The sequence below is a fragment of the Protopterus annectens genome, chromosome 7.part1, assembly GCF_019279795.1.
Source record: "Protopterus annectens isolate FY-2018-M chromosome 7.part1, PAN1.0, whole genome shotgun sequence".
Classification (NCBI taxonomy): Eukaryota; Metazoa; Chordata; order Ceratodontiformes; family Protopteridae; genus Protopterus; species Protopterus annectens.
Genome location: NC_056740.1, coordinates 304265329 through 304291812, shown reverse-complemented (window position 1 = coordinate 304291812; position 26484 = coordinate 304265329). Strand labels below are relative to the sequence as shown.

The window sequence follows — 26484 nt, the reverse complement described above, 5'->3', positions numbered from 1 at the left end:
AGGGCCTGTCCTCCTCCTCGGTAGTATACTCTGGATCCCAAGCCAAGTGGCTTTGCTGCACTTCCCTTTCATCTTGTTTCCTGGATACATAGGATGTCCAGCCTCCTCCTCACCATCATGTCATCCACTTCTAAGCTGAGTCCCGTCAGTGAAACTACATTTGAGTGTAGCAGTTCTCAGTTAGAATAATTTCTTCACAGTTATTCATTAAAACATCCACATTTTACAAAGGTATTAAAAACTTTCAAAATGCAAAGACACTCTGATCACCTGTTATATGTACATCCTTTGAGAAACTAAAGTTATGTGCTTATGTAATGACAGATCCGTGTTGTCCTATTTTCTTCGGGTTCAATAGATGGGTCTAAGATCTGACTCTGATTCAGTCTTGGCACTTCCAAATGCATGGATCCAGGGCTCTGACTCCTCCCTTACCCATAATCCCTCTCTGCCTCTTCCCAGTACATCAGTTCAAGTCTGCCCATTAACTATATGTTATATTATTAAAACATATGACAAAAAAACAGATGTACATATGAAGAAGATGCAACCAGCTAAGGCTGAGGTCTGCAAGACTCCTCAGAGTATCATCCATTCTTTGAGGTACCACAGGTGAAAATCTGGAAGGGTAGAAGGAACGAGGGATGTTGAACTACATGAAAATAGAACAACACAGCTTTATTGCTATGGTGCTTGCATAACTTTTGTATCCGATATTGTCCTTTATTGTCTGATTCAACAGCTGAGACATATTCCCTGGCTACCAGTTATCTGGGAGGCATCAGTGACACATATTCCTGAGCATAGCAGAGCCATAAGAGGTACACGAGCTGGACTGTACATGCAGTTTACAATGAGATACAAAGGAGTGAAAAGATGACCATGTTGCAGCAGCACAAATCTCATGAATGGGCAGACTTTGTTGAAAACTGGAAGTTGCAACTGATTCTGTTGAATGAGCTACTGTTTTTTTAGATAAAGGTAAACCAGTTTGTCATAAACAAATAAAATTCAGTTTGACAACCATCTAGAGAAGGTGACTTTGGAAACACTGCACCCCAGTCTGACTTTGGAAAAGGCAACAAGCAATTTATCTGATTTTCTGAAGTCTTTTGTCATGTGGAGGTGATCACAGCAGTTGAAGGAGAGAGAGAGACAGAATGGGCAGCCCTTGAATAAAACTGGGGGGGGGGGGCTGTGATGAGACCAAAGGGCAGAGCTCTGAACTGATACTGACTGGTTCCCAGCCTGAAATGGAGGAATCTTCTCAATTGCTTGTTTATCTTTACATGACAATAAGCATCCTGGAGATCTACTGAGCACATCTAGTTATCCTTCCCTGAGTAGCTGCAGAATTGACTGAATTGTGACCATCCAGATTTTTGTCTGTTTCACAAACTGGTTTAAATGACTGAGGCCCAAATTTGACCTTAGGCCCCCTGTCCTTTTTGGAACTAAAAAAGAACCTGAAGTGAAATCCAGATCCTATCCTATCTGGTCTGGTGGGACCTGTTAGATGGCTCATTTGTCTAGCATCTTTTTGATTTCTGCTGTGACAGATTCCATTCAGTAAGGTAGAACTAGGGGAATCCTTTTTATTTTGAACAAGGGGAATCCTTTTTATTCTTTTGGTTTGGGAGACTAAAGGAAGTGAATTATGTATCTGGTAATTATCCACAGCACCCATGAGTCTGAAGTGATGGCTTGCCAGGTTTGATGGTGCAGGGAAAAACTTTGCTGACTGCCTCCAGAGTGTGGCAGTTGGGCAACCCTTCTGGAATGCTGGAAGGATTTCTCAGGAAAGGGCCCATGAAAACCTTGGTTTTGCAGACCTCCTCTGCCCCAAGGGCAACGTAAATTGAAACTGCACCCCCCCCCCCCCATCACCATGGAATTGTCTGAGGAAGCATCTTGGCTAAACCCTTGGGATTTTCTGAACCACATCTTCTTTCTTCCTTGCTGATTCCTTGAAATGATCCTTTGAGGAGTGGAGAAGCAGATTCACATGGTAGACAGGGTCTTGCCATCCTGCTCGCTACTGGTTAAGTGTGTTCTTAACTTTCAGTCCAAAGAAAGTAGAACAATCAAAAAAGGTGTTAAGGAAGAATGTCTTGAGACCTTCTGCAAAATCACACAACCACATCCAGGCATGACAGCAAATGGCAATGTTGATGCCTGCCACTCTGGTGCTCTTTCAACTGCATTTGAAGCAGAGATGTTGGAAACAGAATTGAGGGTAGACAGCTGGGTTTCTACATTTTTCTGGATATCCACTGGTAAATTACCTGTAAGAGAACTGGCAATCTCTCTGTTCAGTTTTCTCTCTCTGGAAGTATGTGATATGAGCCAGGTAGTTCAGGGGTCTAAGGGAAAAAGTCGCTGAAGCACAGGTCCATTTTCCAAATCTCTCAAATGCCCTAGATTTCCTATTAGTGGAATGAACAGAAGTACTCTCTTTGAAGAATTCCTTTTTAGTGGCAGCTGCTACAACCATAGCATATACCAGGGGACCTTCACTCCAATGTGTCCTATTTTTAGAAGCCACTAAGATTCTATTGCGCTTCTTTGGTGTCAGCTCCACTGTATCATATTCCTTCCAAGTTCTCTGAGCCAACAGATTAATGACGGCATCAACAAGAGAGATCACCCAGGAAGTAGAAAAGTCAGCTCCAAAAACATCAGGAACACAGATTTTCCTGGGGCAGGTACATTGGTGGACCAACCCCACTTCTGTTTCGTCAATTCCAAGATTTCGCCTAAACTGATGTCTCTAAAGGAGGATCTAGGGGAATCCTCCTCTTCATCCAAAGCCATGTCTTCCATGATAGATTTGGGTGATGAATCTTCATGTTTTCTTTTACAAGTCTGTTTCTTATGGATCCATCACTGGGGAACCTCAGACAACTGATCTGAATCAGACTGGGAATTCAGAGTAAGCACTTTCCCGAGACATTTGGAAACTGACTATCCCTGTCAATGCACAGGTGCAGAAGTCGATGCAGAAAAAGAAAGAGGTTGGGATGGACCTGAGCATGAAGGAGACACCCCTTCTCTGGTATGAAGGCTTCAAATATCGAGCTAGACATTGGAATTGAGGAAGACTCTCGAAGAGCCAGGGGCAAAGGGAACTCCAAATATGCCAACCCATCCCAGATTCAAGAGGCAGAGATAGATCCAAAAGTTTTGAAACCAATCTGTCCTCTAGGGCTCTGACTCCTATGCTTTGGCTCCAATTCTCTTCTCGATCTGACAAAGTCGGAGTTGAGAGTGGATTAAGGCTGGGGTCAAAGAAGTAAGGTCCCTCAGTGCCAGAGTAGATATTCCAGATATGTACAGATCCACGGGTTGTAGATCCAAGGACTGGATCAACTTCGCGTTCCTGAGAGGAAGGATCTTAGGAAGTTTTCTCGGGTTGATCTGCAGAGACGGCATCAGGATGACTCCCAAGTGAATCTGCTGTCAAAGAAATTCTCTGCATCATCCTAGCTACATCAGTTTGGTAAGGCTCCTCGAAGAATGAGCAGATTTCAATAAAGAGGCTACCAAGGAAGCCTTTGATGATCTTTTTTTCCCTGCTAGATGGAAGAATGTGGTCACTGACTAATGAGATCCTAGGAGAACAGTTACATAGGTGAAGGAGATTAGATACAAGGATCAGATGTCTTTACCACTTACAGTGCCAGACCCAAGAGAACTGTTGAGATAGAATTTACAAGAAATTAGTGGATTGGCAAAGAAAGTATTTTGTAAATGTACTGAATGAATGGTTTAAGGGATGGTTTGTTTATGAAGAGTTATGTAGTGAAGTATTAGAAATTATATGGAGGAAAGATTAGAAGAATGAAATAATAAACTGGAGGCCCATCAAACTAAATAACACTAATAATAATTTTTTTATGAATATAATACAACGAAACATGGAAGGAAGAATGAAGGAAAGTATATATGGTACAAATGGGAAGGGATGCCAAGAATTGTTATTAGTTGTTTAAGAAACTGAGGGTGACATTATAAATAAAAGGGATGATGTAAAACTTATGGTAGGTGATATCAGCAAGGCATTTTATACAGTAGGGCATGATGCTTTGTGGGCTGTTATGAGAAGTTTGGAATGGGTAATACAAATTCTCTGTTGTCTCTTCCTCCTTACAAAATAAACACTCTTTCAATTTTCTTTTTATATGGCATAGTCCCCTTTATTGGTAACTTAATTATTACCAGTCTCCATAGGAAATCCTGACACTCTACTATCTTGGTACACTATTTTTTCCTGACTTTAATGGCTTTAACCACTCCTGGTAAATTTTTCCATGGGTTTACATAATAATATTATTCCATCACATTATTATACCACATCCTCCTGTCTCTGTTTCATCAATTTTTATTTTCCATGTTAATATTTTTCTTCATAATTTTAATTTCTTCATTTGCATATTATTTTTATTTTTCTCTTATTCTCATCGTCTCCCATAACCTTTGTACTTATATTTAAACATTCTCATTATTCATTTCTCATTCTCTTCCTTTAGCATCTTTAATACTCAATACAAGTTTAAAGAAGCAGAACAAACAAGTGGGTTTATTAACTCCAATCCCCTTTCATCTTCACTCACACTGAACACAGAATCCCATATGAAAGAAAACACCAACTGAGCAATTTCCTGTTCATATCTTTGTGGGATCATATAAACATTTGATATGTATGCTATATTCCCCATTAATACAGAATTCATCAGATACACCTTTTTTCTGAATGATAATGTATACAGCCTCCACAGAAGACATATTTCTTTCATTTTTTTTAATCAAACCCTCCAGCTGCATCATAACTACATAATTTTTCCGAAATATTATCCCTAGCAAAAGCACCTCACTCACTGAATAATACACCCCCCAATTTTCACCACATCACCCAAACCCTTACTTTTATCCTTATTTAAGGTCATTCCCACAACCTGCATTCAGGCACACAACTTCATGTTGTATGTCCCTTTCTCCCTACTCTGACTGTATTAAGCCTTGTCATACTCATTAATTAAATGAGAAAAGTCCCAAAAAAGAAATATGATTTAAGCTGACCTGCATATTTTAATATCCCTCTATGACCATCCACAAAGCAACACTTGGCAAGTGTTTCACCATGCTTTTTTCACATTTCAAAACAGCTTCTACTCTCCATCCCATACATTTCACTCATCTCTAACTTTTGTAGTAATATCAACAGTTGCACACAGAATCTGCCTGCATTTTAACACTGCCTTCTTCTAGTTTATCAGTCCTAAACAAGAAAAGTAAATTTGACATTTACGTTACTACCAGAAAACAAGCAATTGCTCCACAGACGCATGTCCTTTTTGTTACAGTTCCACAAATTTCATCAGTCCAGCAATTATAGCTGTTAAGTTACAAAAACTCTCTGCCCCAATGTGTGAAAGACTGAATTTCTTGAGCTTTAAAACCCAAAACAGTTACCATACACAATATCTGTCTATTACAGCGTCATTTGTATTCTCAAAGTTGGTCTTCTCTTCTTTTTAAAAAGAATTTTATTTACAGTTTGTTGCCTGCCTGTCCCTGCAGCATAAAAAAACAAAGTTATGTACTCACCATAATCTGCCATCTGTGTTGTCCATTTTCATTCTTCCTCAACTGATGGGTTCAGATCCGAGACTCAGATCCAACTTGGCTACTTCTTCTGCATCATCAGATCTTAGAACTCTCAAACTCCTTCTTTTACCCATAATGTCCTGCCAACTTAACATTCCTCAGATCTACTTTGCTGCCCCTAGATAAAAAGGGACAACCTATTATAGAAAATACCAGCGATAGAAAGGGAAGTTGGGGCTCAAACAAGGAAGAGAGGTTCCTGTACAACTCTTAGATCTCTCCAGAAGCAAAAAGTAGGGGTAGGTGGGCAGAGAGTTAATGAAGAACGAAAATGGGCAACATAGACGGAATGTTATGGTGAGTACATAACTTTTTTATCTGATATTATCATTTTCATTCATTCCTCAACTGATGGGACAGTGTCCTCAACTACTGAAACCTTGGGAGGCCCTCAAGGGAGGATATTCTAGAGCAATTCTCAGCCAAAGGCTGCTCTATTCCTAGAAATCAAAATCCAATTTGTAGTGAGCAATGAAAGTGTGAATATTATCCCAAACTGCAGCTGCACAAATATCATCTAAAGAATCTCCAGACCAAAAAACTGATGAAACAGCCGCAGCTCTTGTGAAATGGGCTCTAGGAGGTTTTGGTAAAGATAGTCCCAATTTACCATAGATAAAGATTATGCAATCAGTCAATCATATGGCCCATTTTGATACTGGACTGCATAATCTGGAAAAAGAAACAATCGGTCAGACTTTCTAAAGTCTTTAGTTCTTGGAAGACAGAAACAAAGTTGCCTGTGCACATCCAACAGGTGTTAACATCTATGCCCCTTTGCTTGAAAAAAAGTAAGGAAAACTGGAAGATTAGTGACCTAGTTAATATTAGACTCAGAAGCTACTTTAGGTAAAAAGGACAGGTTAGTATGCAATGAAACCCTGTCTTTGTGAAAAATCAGATAAGCAGGCTTTGAAGACAGAGCCTGGAGTTTAGATACTCTTCTAGTTGTGGTAACAGCCACCAGAAAAATGGTTTTCTGGGATACAAAATGTAGGTAAGCATTGGCCGAAGGTTCAAATAAAGATTGGGTTAAGGCTTGGAGCATTATACTTAAATCCCAAAGAGGGGTTGGATTTTTTAATGGAGGTCTAAGCAAAAAGGCTCTGTTGAGAAAAGCCTTGCATAATTTAGAAAAGTAGAATTAATTTTGCCTGTGTGGAAATTAGAAACTGCCACCAACTGAACTCTTATAGTTGAAAAACTAGCTCCTTCTTTAAAGATTACACCTGAATATAATGAAGCCAAATGGATTATTGAGCTAAGGGCTGACAAGGCTCCTGGCTTGAATGGTGTTATACCTCTCAAACCCGCCCTGAAGAGGCAGAGAGTTTATTATTGAGATTGAGAGCTTGTTGCTGTGTTTTAAATACTGACCTTGATGCTTTGTTAATTGTCTGATGAAGCGTTTTACCTGAAAGCGCTTATATGTTTCTGTTGTTTTACTAAAGAAGCTGTCATTTTACTTATCAGCCTGGTGGCCCAGTGCTTTTTATTTGGAAATATTCAATGATTGCTGGTACAGGTGCTGAAAAAGGACCTATATCTTTGCTAATGGCCCAAAAGACAAACCTTTTCCATTTACTCTTGTAAATCTTTCTAGTAGAAGCCTTATGAGAAGATAGCAAATATGATGGACTGGGGAGGAGATCCTGGGCTGTCTAGCAATCAGTGGAACTGAAGAAACTATGCGGTCAGTCTGAGGTCTGTTATGTCTGGATGAATCATGCCTGCTAGGTAAGATAGGCAGTCTGGAGTTGGATACAGAATTCAGGGTGGATGATGAAGATTACGTTAGAGGAAAGGGAACCAAACCTGACGAGGCCAAAAGAAGGCAATGAGGATTACTGTGATCTTCAACCAAACTGCTTTTTGTAGGAACTTTGGGATTAGAGATAAGGGTGGAAAGGCATACAGCAGACAGAGTCCACTGAAATATTTCCATGTGGAACCTGGAACCCAGAGCTTGTAATATTCATTGAGTGAGAAGAGAAGAACTTTGAATCACTTTCTTGACTTGGGACCTCAGTGTATTTATTCGACTGAATGGAAGAGAGGCTATCTAACTGACTTTGTCCATATGAGGACCTATGAACTCAAGACTCTATGTAGGCGTCAGCTGAGAATTGCTGTACTTGACTGTTATTCCCAGATGAGAACACAAACTGAGCAAGTAGTCCCTTGCCTGAAGAAGTTGATGCCTGGTTGGGACACTTAGGAGCCAGTAGTTTAAATATGGAAACATGAGGAATCCCAGCAGTCTCAAGTAAGCTGCTACCACTGCTATGCATTCTGTGAACACACTGGGGGCTGTGGTGAGACCAAAGGCAGTGTTCTGAACTGTTAATTACCGGCTCCCAGCCAGAAGGGTAGGTATCTCTTGGAGCACCTGTTCATTTTGATGCAACAGTACACATCCTGAAGATCTAAAAAACACATTAAATCAAAATGGACTGAACCCTGACTATCTGAAACTTTGTGAACTGAACAAACTGTTTTAACTTGCTTAGATCCATAATCAGTCTCAAGTCCCCTGTCTTTTTTAGCAATAAGAAGAATCTTGAGTAAGTTCCAGACCCTCTCTGGTCTGGGGGGACATCTTGGATGACTTTTTTTCGAGCAGCTTTTTCATTTCTAGATATGCTGCTTCCACTTGACTGGGTGGACCATTGAGGATTTTCTTAATAACTCTGGGAGGGGTTAAGTAAAATGGTATGGTATACCTCTGGATATAATCCTCTGCATTCACAAACCTTTTGTGATAGACAGCCAGGTTCTCTGGTGCAGGGAACCAGGAAGCTGACTGCTTCCAGAGAGGGGATGACAGTCAGGCCTCCCTTTTTCTTCCTGGCCAAAAAATAGTAAGATAGTATCTAACACACAAGTGACAAATAAACAAGTTGTCATGGACATTGTTCCCGATACTGACATTAACAGTACATTAGTAATGAATGAAGGAGGGTCTGCAAAGATGTTTTGATACTACTAATGTAGAAACTCTGAATAGTAATAACACTACTCCTGATGTTCAGAGTAAAAACACCATCAGAACTAGCCAGAACCAGTTTTTTCCCAGTCTACCGCTGCCTATACGCTACAAGAGTTCAAAAGAGAGTGATCGCTCAACCAGCAGAGAGTGCAAGAGGAGGCAGAATTGTCAAGAGAATATGCAGCTACCAACACTGAAAAGGATGTGGCAGAAAATGAAAAATCTTTAGTTGTAAATATTTCTGGTCGACATTTAGGTGAAGCTGAGCTTTCTGTCTTACAGCAAGAACCGTCTTTCATTCCTGCTACTGAATCTACCTTAGGGGATGTTATGGTGGACATAAGGATGACTGCATGAAATGTTATGTTACGAACTTTATTTTCAGAAGCACTGGATATGGGCTTTGTATGTACTTTTAAGAAACCAAAACTTTTAAGTCTACTCTAAGCTCTACGTTAGAAGTGTTTTGCAATGTTTGCGACAGGGACTTGAATGACTTATTTAACACTGATGAACACGCGATAGTAAAAAACGTTTATAATTTCTCTACCAGTGTGTCACTAGCTCTGAAGGCACTTCGTAATGATACTACCATCTCCACTAGACCAGCGGACAAGGGAGTCACACTGGTCGTAATGGACATTGAGTTTTATAATAACTGCTTTGAATATGCTCCAGGATACTGAGACTTATAAAGTTGTCGGACTCAACTTAATTGAGTCTATGATTCAAGGTGTACATATTTCTATCTAGATTGTTTTTTAAGCAATTTAATTTCTAAAGAGGTTTTTGATTTTTATTTAGTTCAGAAACCTTTGATTGCCACCTTTCGCTGTCTACCTAAAATACACAAAGATATGTTCTGTTCAGACCTACTGAGTCTGGATGGGGATGGTTAACTGAGCCAATCTCTATGTTTGTGGAAAAACACTCTAGAGCTGCGCTTAATGCGTTCAATATAGTGTTAAGAGATACTAAGCAATTTATATAGGATATATTTGAATATGCCTCTGTTAACCCTTTAAATTAAAGTACTACTTTTGTCACTTTGGATATTTGTTCTTTATTAACTGTCATCCCTAACAACACAGGTATATTTATTTTTATTTATTTATTTTTATTTAACATTTGTTGACCGGGAATGTCCGACTAGGTTCCACAGAGCCTGTTTTCAGCGGAAGCCCGGGAAGAATTGCTCCAGATGCATGTCTTTGGAAAGTGGGAGGAAACCGGAGTACCCGGAGGAAACCCACGCGAACACAGGGAGAACATAGATATAGAATATACCAAAATTTTTATCTAGATTTAGTGAATATAACAGTGAATTAACAGATTGATATGACTTTTTATCTAAATTATTTTCAAGAACAATGTCTTTACCTTTCAAAATAGATATTGTGTAGACAATGTTTTTATCCTTTGGGTGTTTCTTCTTTGGGTGGGGAGCTTAGAACAACTGAATGATTTTGTTACATTTTTAAATCAATCAACCTCTTTTCTTACGTTTACCATAAATGCTTCAGTGAATGTGATGGAGTTTCGCCCCAGGCCTCCGCTGAAAATAGATTCTGTCCTAGTCGAACTTTCCCAGTCAACAAAATGATAAGTAAAATAAATAATTAATTATCGTCAGAAGTCAGGAGTGGTGATGGGTACGTCATGTGCCAACAGTTACACTAAATGTGTTTTAGCAGAATGGGAGTTGAATAATGTTATAGAAGGCAGTATTTTTCCCAATTCATAAAATTTTACTGTATATTTGTAGACAATGTTTTTATCCTTTGGGTGTTTCTCCTTTGGGTGGGGAGCTTAGAACAACTGAATGATTTTGTTACATTTTTAAATCAATCAACCTCTTTTCCTATGTTTACCATAAATACTTCAGTGAATGTGATGGAGTTTCTGGATGTTAGGTTAGAAAACGATGCTTTAAATAAGCTAATTACTAACCGTTTCAGGAAGCGTTATCATAAGAATCATGTTTTACACAGACAGAGCTTACACCCACCACACATAAATAGGAATATTATGAAGGGTCAGGCAATGAGGTTGTTGAGAATAAATAACAGGGATGACAGATTTATTTGTGACATGACACTTATTAAAAGTGAATTTTTAGACAGTAGGTATGGTGGTGAAGATGAGCTGAATAAAGCAACAGACGGAATTAATTTTTTACGTAAGGGGAGAGCTAAACCCTACTTTTCTGAACATGATAGTTTGTCTTATATAGCTAGATATGGGAATACCCTAATAATAAAAGCAGCCCTTATGTCACTTGACAATTCTAGTAATTGTAGTGTTATTTGCAATATAATTAAAAAGAACTGTCACCTAACTTCGGATGAGTTAGTAACCAGCATCATAGGTTGAAAACCAACTTTTAAATTTAGAAACCATAAATCATTAAAATGGATGCTCTGTTATAAGATTGTGAAACTGAACAATATGGATCTTACAGGTATGTTTCCATGTGGTAGATGTAACTTCTGCCATTTAATTGACAGTGAGTTTCTTTGTACATCCAGGAACCAATAAAAATACTTTTTTAAGATTTTAGCTAACTGTTCCTCACGTTATCTCATCTATTTAGCACAATGTGTAGTATGTAAGAAATTTTATATTGGTAAAACTAATCGTTGTTTATTAGAAAGAATTAGGGAACATGTAAGAGACATAAGGATGCTAAATGAGAAGAATAGCTTAGCGAAGTATGTGTTAGAGGAAGGTGATACACACAATTTAAAATTTAAGGTAACTGAGATGACAGATGATGATGGCAGGCTAGGGGATCTTATTAATAAGATGGAAAATAGAGAACTTTCTTGGATATTACGTTTACAAGCAGACAAACATTTTGGCTTAAATGACAAGGTTTCTTTAAAACCTAAATTGAAGCAGTGAGGCTTGTTTAGATGACAGATTTAGTTTTTTTTTAATTAAGGTATTCATGTGATTCCTGTGTGTTTAGCTATCGGCTGTTTTTAATATGCATTTGTATATTTAAAATGTAAGTTTTTATCATTTGTATGGCCTTCGATGAAGCAGTTTGTAACTGCGAAAGAGCTTACTTCTGTTTTTTTATACTTTTATTAAAATTCTCTGCCTATATAGTGTTTTCTTATTTTTGTTAAATATGCCAATTTGCCTAAACGAACTGTATTTATTAAATATATTTTTATGCAACATTTTATATGACTTCCACAATATACACATATCTCTTAACTTTTGAATGATTTTCTCCCACTGTTTCTCTCTATGCTCACCTAATCCAAAAAATATTCCCAGTCTATAACCTCATCATTAAACTGAATACCTTCTATATTTCCCATAAACCCAAACCCTTTGCTTCTGTCTTTGTTTATACATAAACCAAGCATCTTTAAACAGCTATTTAAGCTCTCTAATTCCTTCTTCCATCCACTCCGTATACTTAATAGCTAAGACTATATAATCTGCATATGTAAGAATTATTGGAATTTGAATTTCTTCCATTATCTTATAAACTGCAATGTTTAACCCTCTATTCATTTTATTGACAACCACATTCATAACTAAAGCAAATAAAATGCTACTTGCCAGATATCCTTGACTTATTCCACAATCTATTTTTACTTCTTCACTTAACCATCCATTTAATATTACTCTCATATTATCTCAAAAATTAAAGTCACTATTTTTATTAACTTTTCACCTAAATTATAATCCCTTAATATATCCTACAGACCTTCATACTGTATTTTATCAAGCACTTTACTCACATCTCCTACCATAACTTTAATATCCACCTTTTTACTAGTAATGTCTTTTATCACTTTTTCCAACACTATTGTTCTCCAATTTCTCATATCATCTTTTTCTCCTTTTTAATTTCATAATCCAATATATATTTCTTTTTCTAGTACTCCTATCTCTAACCACTCATTTAATACCTATATGTTTGCCATTCTTCCATATTATTATACATATAATATTCAGTGCTATCTATTCCCATAGCTTTCTCCATGTTAAGTTCTTTTAAACTTCCATTAAACTCTTCTACATTTATATTTTTTCAAACTCTTACAGTCTTCCTCACTCAAACATTTTTTCCAAACTTACAGTCTTCCTCACTCAATCTTTTTAATTTTCCATTTTTTTTCTTTTATCTCGTTTTACAAAAATTACCTCTATATGCTTTTTTTATTAATGCAAGTATTTTATCTTGCACAGCCACTCTCTCTTTCATTGCTCTTTAATTCTCTTATTATATACTTATTCTCTTTTACTATTTTAATCAAATATAGAGCTATTTCTTCATTTTTTCCTTGTAAGAATCATCTTTGTTTATACAACATATTCTATTTTTTCCGGATTCATTTCATATATTTTTTTCTCCTTTTCATAAAAAACTGCCTTATTTCTCAAAACGTCTCAAAAATACCTCCTGACTCAGTTTTTTACATTTTAGTTTCTCTATCCTTCTCCTCATAGCTTGACATTCCAAAAAAAACATTTTTATACCTTTCCTTGAAACTTATCCACCAACTCATACAGTTTTCATAAACAAATTTTCCTACATATATGATCTTTCCATAAATAATGTCTTTTCTGCCTTTTTCATCCAAATCTTTTTTCATTCAACCGCTTAATACCGTTCCCTATTTTATATATCCTTCCTTCCTTCTGTACTTCTACCTATACAGCTAAATGATTTAAGAAACCCATTATTTTTATTCCTTTTTTTACATTTTTTAAACTGTCAGATACTGAAAAATAATCAGTTTCCATTTTTATATAATTTTATTTGTAAGTCCAATGTTTATTGCCCCATATATATAACCTTCCACTTTTCAGTATCTCACTTACATTCTTAACATCACTTTCTTCTTTCTTCCTTTTTCTTCAATCACAATTAAAGTTCCCTACTAATATTGTCTTCATAATTGCTCTACATAATTTACATTTTTAAAATATTATCTATCTTTCCTTCTTTGTAACATATGCATATATTTCTCTAATTCCGTACACATTTTTTTCTACCTTCTTTTTCTGTCAATGCTCTTGTGTCTTCTAATTATATGCATATCAAGTAAAGCACACCATTCTAATATGGCTATTCTTCTAATATTCTTTATGCTATTAACATTTACTACTAAAATTTTCAGCCTCCTTTTAAAGTAAGATGATATTCTCCTTCCACATATACCCTTTGCCTTTTTTATTTTCTTTCGCAATTACACTTGTAAACACCCCTTTTCTCTCTTTCACCATTTTCCATGTAGAATTTTTTTCCCCTTATTTTCTCGTATATTAATCTGTCCTTCACGTTCGTTTTCTACAATATTTTCTATATCATGTACATATTCTTATATCTGTTACTGTTCAATAACTTCTTCATTTTCTTCACAATCCACACATACATGCCTGGTTTGTCCACACTTTTTGCATATCATATAACATTTCTTAGCTTAATTCCTTGGCTTAACACAGATAAAACATTTTCTTTTATCACAATCACTAATTAAATTGTCATTCTTTCCATAAAAAGGTATGTTTTCAGTTGCCCTCTATATTTAATAAAACCTCTACTGCTGTCTAAACTTATTACACTTGGAATATGTATAACTTTCATTTTCCATTTTCAAAATTATTCCACATTCCAAACCCCAGTCCATAAGCCTCTACAGTTACATATTTTTGTTATGTCCACAACATCTTTACATAAATTTTAATGATAAAACTTATATAAGAGTATCAGGAACACACGATAGGCAGAGAAATCTGATATAAATATTTAATTCAATACACAGGAATAAGCGCTTTCACGGTAAATCCAACATCCGCTTCATCAGATAACAAATGAGGCAAACTCAACAGTTTAAATACAGTCTTGCACCAGTCAGAGACAAAACATCATTAAAAACTCCACCCATTCTACTAATCTCAATACAATGTATTACAGTCTTAAATACATAATATCTAATCTATCCTAAAAGCTACTATAATAACAAACATACAACAGACCTAAAAGAAAATATAAAAAGCAAAGTACTAAGTATAAATACATACTAATCACTTAAAAAGCCTATGGGATTTTAGTACCAGCCTCAAGGGAACATGCCCATTCAAGCCCTTCCCTTTATGGGCATGCATCCTAAGTATCCATTGCAGTTCTAAATTCTCAGTAAGAGTTCTGATGTCACCCATTCTCATAGAGTCAAATGCTCTATACATGCGCTATGCACATCTGCCCTTCTGATATCTCCTTTCCTCGATCCATATTCAACGATTCACATCTCTTTTGTTAATCTACTTCTTCTCCACCCTCAAAACACTCCATTCTCTTTCCCTGCTTCTCTGAACCACCTTTACTCTCAGAATGGAAGCAGGAAACATCACCTGCAATAGCATCCCTGTACACTAATGAGTAGTGGAAGTTTCCCAATGCCCTGGCCAAATTTCCCCTAGTAGTATAAATACCACATTGGGAATCCCCTGAAAATAGTCTACTAGCCTACTGGGACTATCCCATTCAACAAAGGATACATAAATAAATCTATTTTGTTATTGTTTCTTTTATGTTTAATGGTTTCTTGTGAAAGCTTTTTTATTAAAATAAGAGAAAAGTAAAGATGCCTCATCTCTAATTTCATCAGAAATTTTCATTAACTCTTCTCAGGGTATTTCCATCTCTAAACAAATCAATAAGGAACCCACATTGCAGTTCAAATTCTTGGTCATTAGGAATAATTCTTGAAGCCCTAATGAATACCTCCCTTACTATATTTAACTTAGGATGTTGGCTTTCAAAATGCTCAATTATTTGTGAATATCTTTTTTTCTAAATAGCTTACTATCAAATGCTTTGTAACCAACATCAGTACTTAATATAAAGCCTAAAAAATCAACTTCAAAGCCACATCCATTAACGATCAATTTTCTAAAACTAACTGATATTTATGACTCTGATAAAATCATAAAATAATTCTAAAGGGTCATTCCATATAAAAATTCAATAAAACTCTTATAAATAGATACAAACTTTAAAAATCAATGGGTACACAAAAATTGAACAAAAGAGGTGCAGTCTGAGGGAGGGTATTGGGAAGGTGTGAATGATCATCAGATTCACTGGCTTAATTAATGAATATATGAAATCACATCTTCATACTTATCCTAAGCTCCATAGCAGTGGCCTTTAGGAGGAAAAAATATACGCTAGGTTAATCCTCCACTCTTGCCTACAACTCCTTGCTGCCACAAATCTACCATTTCTTCCATCCATCTAACTATCCATCCACAACCCTTTTTCCCATTTTTGCACATGGGGTCAATGTGTCACATCAGCACTGACAATCATCTACAGGCAATGCTCACACCAAGTGGTTAGCCCTGCCATTGATGTTCTTTCATAACATGCATGCAGCACATTCACAGCTATGGCTAATTTAGTGTGTCAAATCCACCTACTGTATTTCACTGGGATGTGCGAGGAAACAGAAGCACCTGGTAAAATCCCACGCAAACAGACAGGATATACAGAGAAGGAACCCTAGTCAAAAATCGAGCTGGAATCACAAATCTACCATTATTGCCCTTTTTTTTCTCTTCTATCACTATTGGGGACCTGCTCTAAATGTCCACCCTAAAATCCTTACTTTGTCAAATTACATGCTCACTTCCATCCAATGCATCTCCTGTAACAAAGCTATTTGCACCCTACACTTCTTATATAAGTCAAGGGTCTTTGCTTTTTGTCTGTCCCTGTAAGACAATTAACTTTCTGTGTTAATATTGACAAAGTAGTCAGTCTTCAACATCTCTCTCTCTCTATAAATATATATATATATATATATATATATATATATATATATATATATGGGTCTACTTCATATGATCGAAATTTCATTTGACTGACATTCATTTGACTAAGACCATATAACCTGAAGTTCATAACACTGAAAACTCACTTGACTGAAACTTATAACTCTGACACCATACAATGCTAAATTTCGACATAGTAGTGGCAGTGTGTATAAGGTAAGTAAAAGTTATATGCCCTTTCCCCCACTGTAGTGCAATCCTGGAGTTAGTATATATAGTTAGGGGGATGGGGGGCACAGCCCCCCCCCACATATTTTGGGTGTATATTCTGTTCTGAAAAGAGTAATATATTGGACTTGTAAGTATCCATGTCTATGGTTCAAAATATTTAAAATAGTGTCTGTGCTCCCCACACCCTCCCAACTATATATACACTAACTATAGGATTGCACTACAGTGGGGAAAAGGGCATATTGCTTTTACTTACCTTATACACACTGCCACTACTGTGTTGAAATTTAGCACTGTAAGGTGTCAGTGTTATGAGTTTCAGTCAACTGAGTTTTCAGTGTTATGAACTTTAGGTTATATGGTCTTGGTCAAATGAATTTCAGTCAAATGAAATTTTGATCATATGAAGTAGACCCATATACATATATATATACATATACACACATATATATATATATATATATATATATATATATATATATATATATATATATATATATATGGGTCTACTTTCTTTGATTGAAATACCATTATTTCAAACAAAGAAAGTACGACTTTACTTTCGCGAAAGTGCACATCAACGAAAGTACACTTTGGCAAATTCCGGTTCAGTGAACCATCAATTAAAATAACGAAACCAAGTCCACGGGTCCACAGTAAAGCAGCGAAGAATAGCCAAGTACAATCAGGAAGTAACTTTGAACGCAGTTTTATTTCATAAGATAAAGAGCATTTTCGCTGCTAACCAGATACACGTGTATCTGGTTAGCAGTGAAAACGCTCTTTATCTTATGAAATAAAACTGCGTTCAAAGTTACTTCCTGATTGTGCTTGGCTATTCTTCGCTGCTTTACTGTGGACCCGTGGACTTGGTTTCGTTGTTTTTTTTCCCTTCAACAGTTTGTTTTGATCAATTAAAATAAAAAATAACAATTTAAACTCCGTTTTGCAGAGGGGCAAGCCCCCCCTGCACCCCCACACCCCAGTTACATTAAATATACTAACTCCGAGATCGCACTACAGTGGGGAAACATGTACATTCCCTTATCCCCACTATAGTGCTCTGTTTTATTTAGATGGCCAGTTCGCTGAACCGGAATTCACAAAAGTGCACTTTCATTGAAGTGCACTTTTGCGAAAGTAAGGTCTTACTTTCTTTGTTCGAAATAATGGTATTTTGATCAAAGAAAGTAGACCCATATATAGATATATATATATATATATATTTATATACACACACACACTCATATATATATATATATATATATATATATATATATATATATATATATATATATATATTTCTGTATATTATACATGATAGCTAATTTAAATATATGCTTCTATCTTACAAAATTAGTAGGATGATTGTGTACCTAATTGCTTCTTCTCAGCTCTTTAACAGGTCTCAATTTCACAGACTTTGTTTCAATAAAAACATTAAATAAACAAGAAATTAGTAAATAAACATCCCCTTTAACATAGAGCAAGTACACAGAACGATATGCACTTTCCACAAAGGAAATAGTACAGTTTTGTACCTACCATAAATGTAGATGTCCGATAGGCATGCATCTGCAGTCATAACATATGGGTTGTCCTGCCTCAGGCAGCCCTTCGGTCGGCCGGATTCCAAAGTCTGGGTCTGGCCTCGGCTGATGTCGCACTTTCCCCGACGTCAGAGCTTCTGGGGTATAAAGGCATCAGCCGATGCCATTTTCCTCAGAGTTTCTTGCCCCAGATGCCAGGTGCCCTCTAGGAAGGCTAAATTTGGATAAATGTTTTAAGTTCCAAACAGTAGCAAACAATAAATATATACATGTATACAAACAAACAAATACACCATAATAGATTCCCCCAGCTAGCTGAAAGAGGGGTAAGCACCCTAGGAATACCACAGAGGGGAAGGAGGGTGGGTAATCCTGACTGCAGATGCATACCTATCGGACATCTACATTTATGGTAGGTACAAAACTGTACTATGTCCTTCAAGGATGCATCTGCAGTCATAACATATGGGTAGAATACCATAGCCAAACTAGGGGAGGAGGTACTAAGATAAGGATGGTGTAGTTAAGATCCCCTGTAAAACTGCAGTTGCAAAGCCTGCTCGGGATCTGGAGTATAAAGGTAGATTGTAATGCTTGGCAAATGTATGCACGGAGCTCCAAGTAGCAGCTTCTAAAATGTCCTTGGTAGCCACCCCTCGTAGGAAAGCTGTAGTGGTGGCTGTGGCTCTTGTGGAATGAGGCCTGATATTTTCAGGAGCTGTCTTTCCATGAAAAGAGTAGCAAAAGCGAATGCAATTTCCTATCCATTTTGAAATTGTCTGTTTAGAAATTGCTTTTCCTTGCACCCCAGTTGCATATGCTACAAAAAGTTGGTCAGTTTTTCTACTGGTTTTAGTTCTGTCCAGATAGTAGCGTAATTGTCTGTGTACATCCAAGGTGTGCAATAATTTTTCCCCCTTGTTCAGTGGGTTAGGGAAGAACGTAGGCAAATGAATAGCTTGGTTCAAGGATACCCTGGATACCACCTTTGGCATGAAGGTAGGATTGGTTCTCAGAGACACTCTATCCTGGTGAAAAATAAGGAAAGGCTGCACTGCCATTAATGCCTGTAACTCGGATACTCTTCTTGCTGAAGTGATTGCCAGAAGGAAAGCAGTCTTCCAAGATAAGAACTGTAAGTCTGCTGATACTGCTGGTTCAAAAGGAGGTAGTGTCAATTTTTCCAGCACAAAATTGAGATCCCATGCAGGCAGAGGGGGTCTCCTTGGAGGTTTTACATTTTTGATCCCTCTTAAAAATTGTCTGAGAAGAGGGTGAGAGAAGATAGGAGGATCCATATTGTATTCTGCTGAAATTGCTGAAGCATGAATCTTAATGGAAGAGTAGGACAGGCCATTGTGGAACAATTCTGCTAAGTATTCTAGGATGTGTGCTAGGTTTGGCACTGTGACATCTGTACCCTTTGATGTGCTCCAAATGAGGAATCTATTCCATTTAGCTGAGTATGTCTTCCTTGTGGAGGGTCTGCGAGCCTCCAGGATAATGTCCTTGACCCTCTGAGATAAGACAGTTTGGTTTGGTTTTAAGCAATTTTCCAGGCAGTTAGCTGCAGTGTTTTCAAGTTTGGATGCAGGGTCTTGAAATTGTTCTGCGTTAGAAGAAGAGGCCATAGGGGTAGAGGCCATGAGTTCGCCCAAGACATGCTTCTCAGAAGCAGATACCAGTGTTGCCTTGGCCAGTTCGGAGCTATTAGTATCACCTTTGGCTGTTCCTCCCTGATCTTCAGTAGAACTTTGTACATCAATGGGAGAGGTGGAAATGCATACACTGTTAGGGCATTCCAGCTGAAAGAGAGAGTCCACCCTCCAGGCTTGTGGGTGGTATGTCCTTGAGCAGAATTTCTTCAGTTGGTGGTTGAGTGGGGAGGCGAACAGGTCTATCTCTGGCATTCCCCATTTCTTTGTTATGAGTCTGAAGGTGTCTGGATGCAGCATCCATTCGTGAGCATCCGTGGTAGTTCTGCTTAAGCTGTCTGCTAGTGAATTCTCTTTTCCTGGTACGAATTTGGCCTGCAGCTGGATATTGAGATTCAGGCCTAGGTTCCACAGATCCATTGCCATCCGGCATAGAGGGTAGGAATGCGTGCCTCCCTGTTTGTTTATGTACCACATGACCGTGGTGTTGTCTGTCCTTATCAGCAGATGTCCTTGCTGGAGGAATGATTTGAATGCCTCGATTGCATGCTTCACTGCCAGCATCTCCTTTTGGTTTATGTGCAAGTTTAGCTGGTCTTGAGACCATAGGCCCTGGATACATTTGTCCTCCATGTGTGCTCCCCATCCTAGGTCTGAGGCGTCCGTGGTGATGGTCTGCCTTGGTTGTGGTTTTCTGAAAGGCAACCCTCTGTTGGACTGGCAGGCCTGAGCCCACCACAGGAATTCCTTTTGAAGGCATGGAATGATTGGTATCATGGTTTCTAGACTGTGCCTGTGCTGAGACCATACATTCCTTAGGTACCATTGTAATTTCCTCATATGCAGCCTGGCATGCGGGATCAAGATTATGCAGGATGCCATGTAACCCAGGGCCTGCAGGATTTTCCTTGCAGTAAGCTGAGCTTGTCTTGTCAAAGTCATGAAGTAATCTGGAAGTTGTTTTTGTTTTTTCTTCTGTGAGAAAAGCCATCTGAGTTATTGTGTCCAGATCCGCACCCAAAAAGGTTATCCTTTGGGATGGCACTAGTCCTGACTTTTGGATGTTGACTGTGTATCCCAAGGCCTGTAACAGGTGTATGACATAGGCCAAATCCTTTATCAATTTTGTCTTGTTGTCCGCTTGTATTAGGCAGTCGTCCAGGTATGGGTAGATTTGAATTCCCTGAAGCCTGCAATGTGCAAATACTGATGCCAGGCATTTTTTGAATACTCTGGGCGCAGTAGATAAGCCAAAGGGCAATGCTGAGAATTGATAATGCTCTGATCCTGCAAGAAATCTGAGGTGTCTTCTGCAATCTGGTCGGATAGGGACGTGCAGGTATGCCTCCTTGGGATCTAGACTCACCAGCCAAGACTCCTTGCCCAACATGGGAAGAAGTTTCTGTAGGGTCAGCATTTTGAATTTTGGCACAATGAGATAAGTGTTCAGTGCGGACAAGTCGAGAATAGGCCTCCATTGGTTTTCTTTTCTTGGTACAAGGAATAGTCTGGAGTAAAATCCTTGGCCTTGTTCCATAGATGGTACCCTTTCTATCGCTTTCATCTGAAGTAAATTGTTGATTTGTCTTAAAGCCTCTGGCTTCTGGTTTGGTGGAAGGTTTGGCATTCTGCTCCTTTTTGGTAAAGTATGGAAGTGAAACCTGTATCCTTTGTCTATTGTTTGCAATGTCCATGTGTCCTTTGTAATGCAATGCCAGTTTTTTGAGAATAAAGCCAGCTTTCCGCCCAAGGGTGCTTCTAGTTGTTAGTAGTAGAAAAAACACGTTCAGTTCCAACGCAGAGGCAGGAGACAATGATGAAATCCAAGGTATCTGAAGAAGCGTATTGTTACGCGAAAGCGCTCATCCCTGTGTTTCATCTAATAAATATCATCGTGTTTAATACCTTGGATTTCATCATTGTCTCCTGCCTCTGCGTTGGAACTGAACGTGTTTTTTCTACTACTTGCTTCCTGGTTTGTAACGGACAGTTCCTATTTGGAGTGGTGATCTTTGTTTTAAGATTGCTTCTAGTTGTTCCCTGGTAGGCGGAATCAGAGTCAAGTCATTGTGTCTGTCCTGTGGAAGTGGTTGTAGTTGTAGCTGTGGCACTACTCCTCTGGTTGGCAGGCTGCCACTGACGACCCCTGTAGGCACCCTTTCATTGACCTCTGCCTCTTGGGCGTCTATTCCTGCCCCTCTGTGCTCTGGAAGTGTCTGGAAAGGACCAATTCTTTGAAGGCCAGTTTCTGCTGAACCTCGGAGGTTGAACCTGCAGAAAATCCTTTACTGTTTGCACAGATTTTGCTTTTTCTTCCACTTTCTTTAGAATCTCCTGTGCAGGGGAGCCAAATAAACTTTGTTTCTCCATTAGAGCATCTAGGAGTTTAGCCTTGACATGGTCTGGCAAGGATTGCTCTTTTAGCCAGGCATGCCTACGAATTACTGCCCCAGTCATAGCTGATCTAAATGAAGCCTCCAGTGCATCATAGCCACATTTTAAGAAATGATTACTGACCTGCTGAGAGTTGTGTACCAAATCCTGAAGGGATTTACGGTCTAAAGGTTCAGGAGAAGAAAGCTTTTTATTCAGCTGATCTAACAAGTATTCTTGGTACTGTATCATATGGAATTGACAGTTTAATGCCCTGGCAGAAAGAGTAGCAGATGTATAAACCTTTTTACCCCATCTCTCTAATGCTCTTGACTCTCTTTCAGAGGGTAGGGGGTTTTTGGCAGTGGCAGCTGCAACACCCTTTGGGCCCTGAGAAATAGTTTCTGGGTCTGCAGCATGGGCTTTATACAGGTGGAAGTGAGAATCCGGGACCCTGTAATATCTGTCAGGTTTGGCAGGGGCTGGGGGAAGAGAATCAGGGGCAGAACTGACATCATTATAAACATCATCAATTACAGTTAACACAGGTGGTATGGCTAAGGGCCTATGCTGGGGCAAATGTAAAAATGTCCTTAATCTTTTTCTAGATTCAGAAAAATCCTGACCCTGCCATTGAAAGTGTTCCCTCATTGAGTGCAAAGTCTCCCCAAAGGAAAATTCTTCAGGGGGGGAGGCCGAAGGAATAGAGTCTTCTGCATCTGAATCCTCATAAGGCGAATAGGCCCCTTCCTGATGGTCTGACAAATCAGATCCATCCGAGGAGTAATCAGAGGAGAGAGGTTCAGAGGGTTCAGTCCTAGGCCTTTTGTCAGGTGGAGGTTGGGAAGCCCTGTCTGGGAGAGGTTGGGAACCCCTAATCAAGGATATAAGGTCCTCAGCAAGACTGAGAATCTGAGAACTTGAGGAAGGCCTCTGAGAAGTAGATTTGGCAGGAAAAGCTTTTGAAGTTTTGGCAGCTTTAGCCCTGGAGAAGGCCTTAATAGACATAGAAGCAGGGGGCCTAGCTGCCCCACGTGCAGGTGTAGAAATGTCCAATGGAATGGTGTCGGACAATTCTTGTGCGCTAGCTTCGGTAGGGATTTCTGAAGCCGACTCAGCCGGGGCCTCTCTGGCCTCGGTTGTCGGAGGTATGATTTCGGTAGAAGTAAGGACCGAGGACTCGGTTTCAGCCGAAACCGAGACACTCGAGGTAGGCCTAACCGTGGTTTCAGCCGAAACCGCGGGCCGCGAGTGTCGGTCCTTATCCCTGCATTTTTTGGCCATATGCGTAGTCGGAGTTTCCGACGGCATTTTATATGCAAAAGCGGATCCGAAAAACTCTTCTGCAAACTCCGACCGACGTCTAAGAGTCCGTCGGTTGAAGGAGGCACAGGCTAAACAAGCTGATACGTCGTGGTCTGGGCCTAAGCAAGGAAGGCAGTAAGAATGGAAATCCTTATGAGGTATTTGTTTCCCACAAGTTAAACAATTATTTACTTTGTCTGACATCGGCTGAGGCAAGAAATAGTCCCCAACGGAGTACTTAGCTTTTTTCGAAGTCTTCGGTAGCTGAAATCTCTGGATCTGACCGACCGGCACTTGCGAACAGCTTCTGCTTCGGGCACCGCGCGGCAAGAAAGACTGAGGAAAATGGCGTCGGCTGATGCTTTTATACCCCAGAAGCTCTGACGTCGGGGAAAGTGCGACATCAGCCGAGGCCAGACCCAGACTTTGGAATCCGGCCGACCGAAGGGCTGCCTGAGGCAGGACAACCCATATGTTATGACTGCAGATGCATCCTTGAAGGACATCTACCTTTCAGACAGAAACAAGTACTCTAAAATGATGGCTGCATCCTCAGTTATTATCTATCCAAACGTTAATGCTAACCACACTGTTGTGCATATAAGATCTTTGTTTCCCACTTACTCAGAATGCTATCAGGTTTTTAGTTGATCTCTGTTCTCCACCCAAAAAGAAAAGCAACTTGCATGCTTTCAACAATTAACTTTTAGCTGTAAGAAAAAGTACACTCACTAACCTTAAGTATATGAAATACACTGTGAAGTGTTATAGTTTATGTATTAAAGCAGCAAGGGTGTTACAGAGGCAATTGCTTGAATAACAAAAAAATGTACTTCACACAGTTTCAAACATCACTGCTTACTTAACTTTTTATTTTAAATTAATTCCTTGGCAATACCCCTTTAAAAGTTAAACAAAACAAAAAACTCCACTCCAAGTTATAATGCCTTCAACACACTTAGACCAGCTACTACCCAGACAGGGATTAAAGGTGGAGGTGTCTTGACTTACATCAAAAATAAATATACCTCAAGGCTGATCAAACAAGACAATGCACTTGAGCTTCTCCACGTTCAAACTGCCATAGGCAAAATTCAATACCACTTCCTTGCAAGCTATAGGTCCCCTTCTATGGCCCAGGAAACCCATACCATGTATTTAAAATGAGCGACTTTAATTACCCCACTAGTAACTGGGAATCATATACGACACCAAACGTACAGGCACAGAGATTCCTGGATTTTGTAAAAGCAAACTCCTTGGACCAGATTGTTAGTACACCAACCAGGGGTGCAACCACACTGGATCTGGTCTTGATTAATATGGGACAGTGCTGCGCACACCTAGTGTAATGTCTTCTCTCATTAAATCAGACCAAAAAATGGTCTCCTTTGAAGTAAAAAATAAAAACTGGAACTCCCAGCTAACCCTGGAATATTCAGGAACTACTCTAAGACTAACTTCCTACTATTAAGTGATAACCTGGCAAAATTTCAAGCCCCCACAAACCCTGAGAACATTGCCGCCTATGTGGAACTGTTCACAGAAACCCTATACAAGCATGTTAATAGCTGCATAGAGGCAGCTGTATCCACCAGGAAGTAAGAACTAACACAAAAAACAAGCCACAGTGGTAAAGCATGACAAAAATTAGGTGCAGCACCAAGCAGGATAAAAGCACTATCATCAATCTACACAAACAACTCAGCTCAGAGGACAAATAAATTCTACCAAAATCAAATCCGAGGTAAATTTGGCCTCCCAGGTCAAGGTCAACTACAAGGCACTTTAGCTATGTTTGCAACCTCAACAGCAATACACAATTGTGTGCAGAGCTCATTGTTAATGGAGTCACCTTTGTTAAGCCACAATATATAGCAAGCCTACTGGCAGACAAATTCAGCTCCAACCTTGCACCTCTCTTCCCCTCAACCTTCCCTGTGGAAATACCATCAAGTACAACTCCCGCTGCTACCACTTAGTGAACAGGTCATTAATGCTCTCTCTAAGGCAAAGAACACTGCATCAATGGGCCCAGACAATGTCCTACGATGCCTTCGAAATAGCATGAATTATGACCTAGCAGGCCCTCTGGAATTGCTATTTAAATGTAGTCTCCAAACAGGCTTCATGCCTCATAAATGGAGAACAGCAACAGTCATCCCTCTGCATAAAGGTAGGCCATCTACAGACCCTGGCAACTACAAATCCAAAAGTCTTACTATACAAGTCTCATGCAAAGCCATGGAAAACAATATCATGGAAATGATGAATAATGACATAGGAAATCTCCACACTTTGGACCCAACCCAATTTGGTTTCATTAAGGGCAGGTCATGCCTACTCAACCTGGTGGACTTCTTTGAGAAGGTCACCAAAGCAACTGATGAGGGTAAAATGGCTCACACTGCCTACCTTGACCTGGCCAAGGCATATGACATAACAGCCCACTTGGGCATCATTGACAAACTCAAGAGATTAAGCACAAATCCTTACATCACCTGGTGGATAGCAAGCTGGCTTACAGACAGGACACCGGATGTTAAAACTGGGGAACCCACCTCTACAAAGAGGCCAATCACAAGCAGAGCCTCTCAGGATCTATCCTGGGACCGCTACTTTTTGGCATTTATTTCTCTGAAGTCAAGGTCAATGTCAGTGCCCTCTGGCTGACTAAATTTGTAGATGATTGCAAATTAGGAGCTGTCACTGAATCCCCCACTGAGACAAATGTTCTCCAGGAAGGGCTGACACAAAAAAAACAACTGGTGTCAGAACCATGGACTAAAACTAAATACCAAGAAATGTATAACAGTATCCTTCAGGAAGTCATCCATCCCTGGTAACCATCATACTGTAAACTCAATCCTAAGAGCTGACCCAGAAGTCAGGGACTTAGGACACACAC

At 39.0% G+C, this 26484-nt stretch overlaps 1 protein-coding gene across 1 annotated transcript in view; it reads right to left on the bottom strand.

Moving 5' to 3' along the window:
• The window catches only part of LAMB2 (laminin subunit beta 2), a 3750789-nt gene that overhangs the window by 1252208 nt on the left and 2472097 nt on the right, over positions 1-26484 (bottom strand). The window lies entirely within an intron of this gene.